At 37.5% G+C, this 8,176-nt stretch overlaps 1 protein-coding gene across 1 annotated transcript in view; it reads right to left on the reverse strand.

Moving 5' to 3' along the window:
* Window positions 1-6,650, reverse strand: part of ITPRID1 (ITPR interacting domain containing 1) — an 87,167-nt gene extending 80,517 nt beyond the window's left edge. Inside the window, exons 1-2 of the mRNA XM_040471581.1 lie at window positions 6,400-6,650; window positions 6,222-6,267 (exon numbers count right to left, since the gene is read on the reverse strand). The gene's annotated coding sequence lies outside the window, so the exon portion shown is untranslated. The remainder of the gene's footprint in view (window positions 1-6,221; window positions 6,268-6,399) is intronic.
* Between the last annotated feature and the right edge of the window lie 1,526 nt (window positions 6,651-8,176).

The raw sequence follows: 8,176 nt of genomic DNA on the forward strand, positions 1-8,176 counted from the left end.
AACACCCAGGACATATGGCCTCACTTACTGAAAATGGGATGGTATTTGTGTCATCCTCCTGAAAGATTTCATTGTCAATCTAGATGACCCATCAACATCTGACTATTCAGTTCAGTTTTCTGCTGACTTTCAACACTCCTTTCTCTATTCAATTCCCAGGGTCATACTTCATCACTATCAGTGAACATCCTCTAAACTCCCAATTTCAAACATCCCTTGTGACCTCTATTCTACTTGTAGATGTTGCTTGGACACTGTTTTCCCTCCATACTGAATTGTTCCCTTTAGTTTACAACATGCTAAAATGTCTCATCTTAAAATGATCCTCCACTCATTGGTCATTGAATGACCCTTCAATCTCTCTCCAACTCCTACTCTAGTTTTCTAGATGATGATTCCCAAATTCACATTTCCAAATCTAGTCCAGATCCTTAGAATAGGGCCCCTGAGTTTCCAAATGGGCTATTCCCAATTACTTGATATCTTCACTTGGATACTGACATTTCTAAGTTACTATGTGCCACACTGAATTGTTTATTCTTTCCTTGACTTCTACTTGACCCCCTATATCCCTGGCTTTATTCCAGTGTCCCCCAAATTAATAAATGGTGCCACTATTTAGGCAGTTGCTCTGGCCAAGAACTTATGAGTCTTCCTTAATTCCTTTATTCCTTTTACACCTTACAACAGGTTACTTAAAAGAGAGTGAGAGAGGGGCCCTTAAAATATATCTCACACTGACCTCCTCTGCTTTTGTCAACCTTATTATGTGAATCAGAACTTGTAGTCTCATTTGGATCATAGCAAAAAGCTCCCCTGTACAGCACCATCCACACCTCTCACTCTCTTTAAAACCCACCCAAATCAGTATGCTAATGCTCAACTAACTGTCAGTTCTTATCATTTTAGAATTTTCAGTAGTTGGGCACTTCCTCTTAATGGAAACAATCTGTTGGAAACAATGCTTTTTAATAATATGCTCTCTCAGATTTCTTCCTATCTCACTCAAGGCTTTTTTCTCAAGATCTTTTGCTGGTTTTTCTAACTTTTTAGTGTTCTATACCTCAGTTCTCAACTCCCTCTTATCTTTTTTTTTTTTTATCTACATGCTTTCCCTATGTGAGTGTGGCTTTAATTGTTCCCTGTAATCCAATAGTTTAATGTAAATCACTACTAAAGTATTTTCACATTTTATAAGTGTGTGTTGATTGAAAGTGGGACTTTTTTTTGTCATCCTCCCCGAAGATTTCATTGTCAATCTAGATGACCCATCAACACCTGACCATTCAGTTCAATAATCTGCCAACTTTCAACACTCCTTCTGTTTATCCCACTGTGGGATTTTCTTCAGGACAGAGCTCTTAGTTCTAATATCATAATTGTATGAAAAAGGTACTCGATATATGTTTGCTGAATAAATTACTTTTAAATGAATGCCAAAAAGGAATTGAGAAATATTGGTGCAATTTGGCTATTAAACCATGAAGAAAAGTGTGGTATTCAACAATTAAACAATTTATGAGAAGGTGCAATTTGCCAGGAACAGGTATACGATATCAGGGAACAATGCAATTTGAATTAGACAAGTGATCAGATTATATATGTTAATGTATATTCAACTATATAAATATATATTCTACCTTCATTTTGAAGCAAAATTTTCTGGCTAGTAACTTGATGTCTGTCCACTTCCACTATTTCAACCAAAGCTATCTGAGTAAATACCTTCTGTTACCTTCTCCTATGTGCCTTCCAACAGCGTTAGCAGAGGAAAGATCTTAACTCATCACCAGGGAAACAAAAAGTAATTTATTTTAATTAATCAACAAATAGTTCATTGGTTGTATGACATTGGGCATGTGGTTTCAAGTTGTCTTGGAATGTAATTTCCTCTTGCATAATATGAGAGAATTGGATGTGATGAGATGATTCCATAAGATGGTTATTCTATTTCTGGCCTCTGCGTAGCGTATTGGTTGATGAGTGGAGCTCACATTTAAAACATATTTTAAAGTTATGTCCATCAAGACTATAAAAGGGCTGAGAACAAAACACCATTCCTATTACTTGGAAGACCACTCAAAAACTCAAACAACAAAGCCAAGCCAGGAATGCCCTTCTGCTCTTCCTCACTGTCCAAGTATCAAAGTCCCACAAATACATGTAAAGATTTCCAAGTGATTCAGTGAAGTAAAGGCAGATCTTAGAGAATAGAGTGTTCTGTCAATACTCTGCTAGGAGGAACAAGCAGTCTGTGATGACTTATTCTGTGGGTGGCTTCCTCCCACCATGAAATATGTGAAGGGTGCTCTCTCCTGATATTTAGGAGCAAGCTGGATTTAAAGACAAGGCAGTAGTGCCCAAGTTGGAACCCAAAGTCAGTTCTCTTAGACTTGGGGTTTTCATCTTTTGCTGGTGAAATAAGCAAAAGAGTACTAAGACTCTGGTCAATAACTACATATACAGCTTCTTAGAAACTTGAAGTGCTGGTAAATTGAATCAACTGACTCATCTACTCCTAGCCCTGTTCCAATCCTTCTCCAACTTTAAAGAGATTTTTCTTTCTCAATGATTCTCTCTTTCCTCATTATTTCTACTCTTGTCTTCTCAACATTTGCCTTGCCTCGTCCTGGGAAGGGAGAATGAGAGGATGTGTGGGTGTCTCCCATTCCCACGCATCCCAATCCTGGTGCCTGCATGTACATTGTATTCCGGATACACAGAACTACTTGTGTTCAACATGCCCTCCTCTCTGATGCTACTGGCTACAGATCCCTCTGCTAGTGCTGCCCTTCTCTTTCCTGGATACCATTTTACTGAGCTCAAAGAGAACTCACTTTATAGCACTTTCTCCCCTTATCGCCCTCCACTCCCGTCCTAGCCTGCTCCTGGCATTCACAGAAACCTTTGCAACTCCTTATAGTGGCACTTTTCATGCTCAAGTAGTTTATTTGCACTTCTGCCTTTCCCACTCAACTAAGTGGACTCCTTGGCAATTCCTTGGCAAGGACCATGACTTATTTATTTTTATATCCATGGCCATGGATGATAATAGGTAATCAGCCATGACTGTTAACTGAATGAATGATTACTCTCATGCTGGACTCTGTCTTTGCTCTCAGGAGGTGGGAAGTGTGACTTACTCATCTTTATAGTTTCTGTCACATCAGGGATAGTACTGTGCACTAGTCATTCCTCATAAAAGCATGTCATACGCATGGACTATTAAGTAAATAAATGCAATAATATCATCTACTAATTCAATTCAGTGAAATATTTTACTGTCTATTGTGTACAAAGAAACTTTGAGGAGCTTACAGTTGATTACAAAATGTAGTACTTATTAACTATATACTGCGAAGTAGAACATAAAACAGATTTAAGAGAAGTATAAAACAACTGTTCTCAAATATTGAAGGAGAAAATGATCATTTAGGGGCATAACAAAGGTTTCTTGGAAAGGGAGGTATTGGCTCTGGCTCTTGAAGAAGGTTAATGAATAGGCAAACATTCCAGACAGGGGGATTAAAATGCATGTGAGCAATAATGGCATAAATTTCACCAAAGGGCTAGTCAGCAGTGGATTTGTGACAATTAAACACATGCTCTTCAATGTTAGCTTACTGAAATCACAACTCATCTTACCCGATGGTGTGATGATTAATTTTATGTGTCTACATGACTCAGCCATGGGGTGCCCAGATATCTGGCTAATCCTAATTTCTGGGGATGTCTATGAGGGTGTTTCCAGAATAGATTAACACTTGAATTGGTAGCCTGAAGTAAAGCAGACTGTTTTCCCCAGTGTGGACGGGAATTATTTAATCTGCTGAGGGCCTAAATAGAACAAAAGTGTGTAAATAAAATTCCCCTTTTCTCTGGCTGATTGTTGAGCTGGAACATCAGTCTCCTTGTGCTCTAGAACTCGGATTTACACAAGTGAATGCTCCCAGCTCTCAAGCTTCAGACTCAGCCTGTATCTACACCATCAGCTTTCCTGGGTCTCCAGCTTGCAGATGGCAGATCATGGAACCTCTAAGATTCCATAATTGTGTGAGAGAGAGATAGGTAGATAGATATAGATTTCTCTATCTATAATTAAATGTATGTAATTATATTATGTATTATATAATTATATATATACACACATATGTATATTACATACACACACATATACATATACACATCTATGTATACATACACACATATACATATACACATGTATGTATATACATATACACATATATGTATACATACACATACAATATATGTATACATATATGCATGTGTATGTATGTATGTATGTGTATGTATATATATGTATACACACACACACACACATAATCTCATGTCTCTGGAGAACCTTGACCAATGCAGATGACTATTTTTCTTAATGATACTTTTCGTTGGGCTCTATCACACCTTCCTTCTATATACCTTTCCTAATACCTTTAAAAAGTGACTGGTCAAGCCATTTTCTTTAAGATTTTCAGATGCACACACCTCAAGTTTAAAAACATACTGTTATACAATACAAATTGCATCATATTTCAGTCCAATAGGAAACCATCATAATGGTTAAGTTCTTAACTACAATAAGAAAGTGTTGCATCTAAAAACACACAGAAATAGCTGGTAGTGAGGAGAAGAGATCAAATTTTAAGCCAGCTCCTGGGTCTAAATCTCCTTTCCTACCTGGATTATTCACAAAGGCAAATTCTAGCATGTACTTTACTCCTCTGACATCAAAGATATCATCATCCTTCCTTTCTCACTATGATCATAACCATAAAATCTCAGGGAATGTGGAGAAAGAAACAGATAGTATTCCTTATAAGTGATTGTAAGAAACTATCCTGATGTCACAACTTTATACCTGTCGATGGCTGTCCCAGATAAAAATCTACATAGGCAGAAATAGGTTATCCATGTACTGTTGAAAAGATTTTTGCATTAAGGCAGGTAGACTTTGTATTATTTCTTAGAACTGTATGTGTGTTTCTAAATTTAAATTTTCTAAATTTAAAATTTAATGAAAAAAACCACAAAGCAAAACAAAAAAGAGAGCCCTAAATAATTCATCAAAATAAATTTCAATAGTGTTAAGGATTTAATATGAGAAAAATGAAACGAAAATAGTCCTAGAGGTGCCTGGGTGGCTTAGCTGGTTAAGCATCAGATTCTTGATTTCAGCTCAGGTCATGATCTCATGGTTCATGAGATCAAGCTCTGCACTGGGCTCTGCACTGATGGCACAGAGCCTGCTTGGGATTCTCTCTCCCTCTCTCCCTCTCTCCCTCTCTCCCTCTCTCTCTCTTTCTCTCTCTCAAAATAAATAAATAAACTTAAAAAAATAGTCCTAGAATAAAATATTGGTAAACATTTTTCTAATCTTGAGGTGGTAAACACCTGTGGAGAAATGACACCAAAGGCGAAGAAGGGAAATCATGATGGATTTAACCAGTTAAGAATTTAAAATTTCCTATTGCAAAGATAATAAAAATGTCAAAATGTTAAAAAAAAACTAAAAATTTTGGTAGAATATGTGAAATTAAAGGTTTTTATGTACTTACTATATGACATGCAATTATAAATCAATAAAAAAAGATACATAGAAGTAGCAGCAATGTAATAGGGCAATTAAAAAATAGGAAATCTAGAAATGGCTAAAAAATGTAAATGTAACGTACAAGGAAGTGAAGGCTAAAAAGACAATAGGTTACCCATGTTAGATTCTCAGAAATTCATTAGTGTGAGAACATCTAGAAGGTGGGAAATTGACACTCATCACTGTGGAAATATTAAATAGTCAAACCTCCTGGAGAGAAGTCAGGTAATATGTACCAATGTCTAAAATCTGCAGACATGTGGGAGATGGAGAAGCTATTCTTTAGAGTAGAATGCCAACAAATAATGATAGAAGGAATGGCAGAGTTAGAAAATCACCTACTGAGCCACACTGCAGCAATAAACAATCAGTGAAAATGACACACAAGTCCCAATAGCTACAAAAGGAAGGAAAATGTAATCTCTGCACCTCATCTCAGGAACATTACTTGAAATGGTATTCAAACTTAGGGGAAATAAACCAAGAATCTTGAGTCTAGAGCATTCCCATCCCTTGTGTTTTTGACCTTTCCATGTTAATGGAGGCCACCCAGGCAGTCATGGGAGTGCTGAAATCATCTAAGGCCAGGATCCATGACAATTAGATTGCTTACCTTACTGCTAATAGTCTTTCTTCCCGGGAAGCACCCGGTCACATAGCTGCAGGTAAAGAAGATTCAGAACATGCCACAGCTGCCCTTCCATTCCAACGGAGAGAAAATGAGAACAGAGGACTAATACCCTTCCCCCACAGGCGAGAAACAAACTAACAAATTATAAGAATTACTATACCAGAGGAAAGGAACTTCAGCAGAGAAGTGGCCCTTGTAGCTTGCTGTAGTTGTTCTCAGAAAGTGGTTTTATTTGGACACCTTCCTGTCTCCTTGAGCATCGCAGCTGCTAACACTAAAAAAGTCCTTGTGACCACAGAACTGTGACCAGGTTTCTATCTGCTCCTATTTCGAAGTTAGACACAGAAAGCGAGGATAGTCTGCTTGCCAAAATCTATAGTCAAATTGGGGATAAAGATACATGGTGATTCTCTCTACTCTTGCCTCCAAGAAAGCAGTTAGAAAGTAGTTAGAAATGGCAGAAGTTTTTAGTAACAAATTCTGGACTAAGGGGAGGAGTGTGGGAAATGAATACAATGGGTCCAGTTGTGTTTTTATTTCTATGAACCCTCTGGCTGTTCCTTTAATGCCCTTGACTGTTGGCAGTAGCATCAGGTCTGAATGCAGGGCTGGAAAGTACTTTGCTGAGGAAGTAAAGCAAACTTGTCTTCATTTGGTTACCATGGTTATGGTGCTATGTGTTACCAACCCAACAATTTGCATTGCAAACCATCACTGGAAATGAGGACAGTAGAACTTGATATTCCAGGTGGAGAGATTCAATTCCCAGGAAGTTCTATTAGAAAGCTCAAAGGAAACAAAACATATACACACATATTCCCAAACCCATAAAGAAGGGGCCCAAATTGTCAGGGCTAATAGTTCTACTTTCCAAGGGATTTCAGTATCTATGAAGTATTTTCATTGAAAGATCAGACAGTTCCATTTCAGAAAGGTAAATAAACACATTATCATCCTCATTTAAAAAAATTAAATTTCATGGTCACATTTACTACGGATCCTTACAAAGGATACAATGCTAAAACACAACCTGACAATTATTCTATTCTTGAGTCATGCATGCCAACAATTGTCTTCATGTTGATAAACTGCATTATCAGAGTTTAGAATTATAGAAAAGACCATGTGCATTTCAAATGATAGTTAACTTCAAAAAAACAGGAACCCCAGTATACAAAAGGGAAGGACTAAGGTTGTTTTAGCCTTAGTCTCTCTCTCTCTCTCTCTCTCTCTCTCTCTCTCTTTCACACACACACACACACACACACACACACACACACACACACACATACACACACACACCTAGGGAGTTTCTCTGCAAACCTCCTAGTGTCTGTGAGCAAGATTTCAATAGCCCTATATAAACTGGCCCTGAACCTATCCCTGGAGATGGCTCTTGTTTCTTAGGATTTCTCTCACTTCTTCACCACCAATGCCTGAAATCTCTACTCTCAGGAGTCCAGTGTGTCTCAAGGCTAGGGGTAACACCACATCCTTCTCCTCCTGTGGCATCCGTTGCCCACTTACCCTTGAGAAGACCAGGATCTCTGCACCACCCATTAGGATATGATGGTCTTGGACAAAGGTTAATTGATAAAATAAACTTTACTCAAAATATCATGTCCAGAACTAGACTTAGAAAATGAAGTCCTTTATTTTAACAGTTTTTATCTCAGATGATTTTTTAAAGTGATTTTTTTAAAATAAAAATGACCATGCAATCACATCTACAAAGAAACCCTCAAATACTCACATTTTGACTATTAATTACATATCTATTTATTAATGTAGCTCATTTAGTGAGAGATTGCAGTGCACATGCATTGAAATATGCATTAGGAATTGGGAGAACACGAACGTATCTAAACATAGCTCCTACTAGAATGGTCTTGGGAAAATCAATTCCTCTTCAGAGGCATAGCTAATTCAGAAAAAGT

Source organism: Herpailurus yagouaroundi, unplaced genomic scaffold (genome assembly GCF_014898765.1).
Source record: "Herpailurus yagouaroundi ecotype Mexico unplaced genomic scaffold, PumYag 100, whole genome shotgun sequence".
Taxonomy (NCBI): domain Eukaryota; kingdom Metazoa; phylum Chordata; class Mammalia; order Carnivora; family Felidae; genus Herpailurus; species Herpailurus yagouaroundi.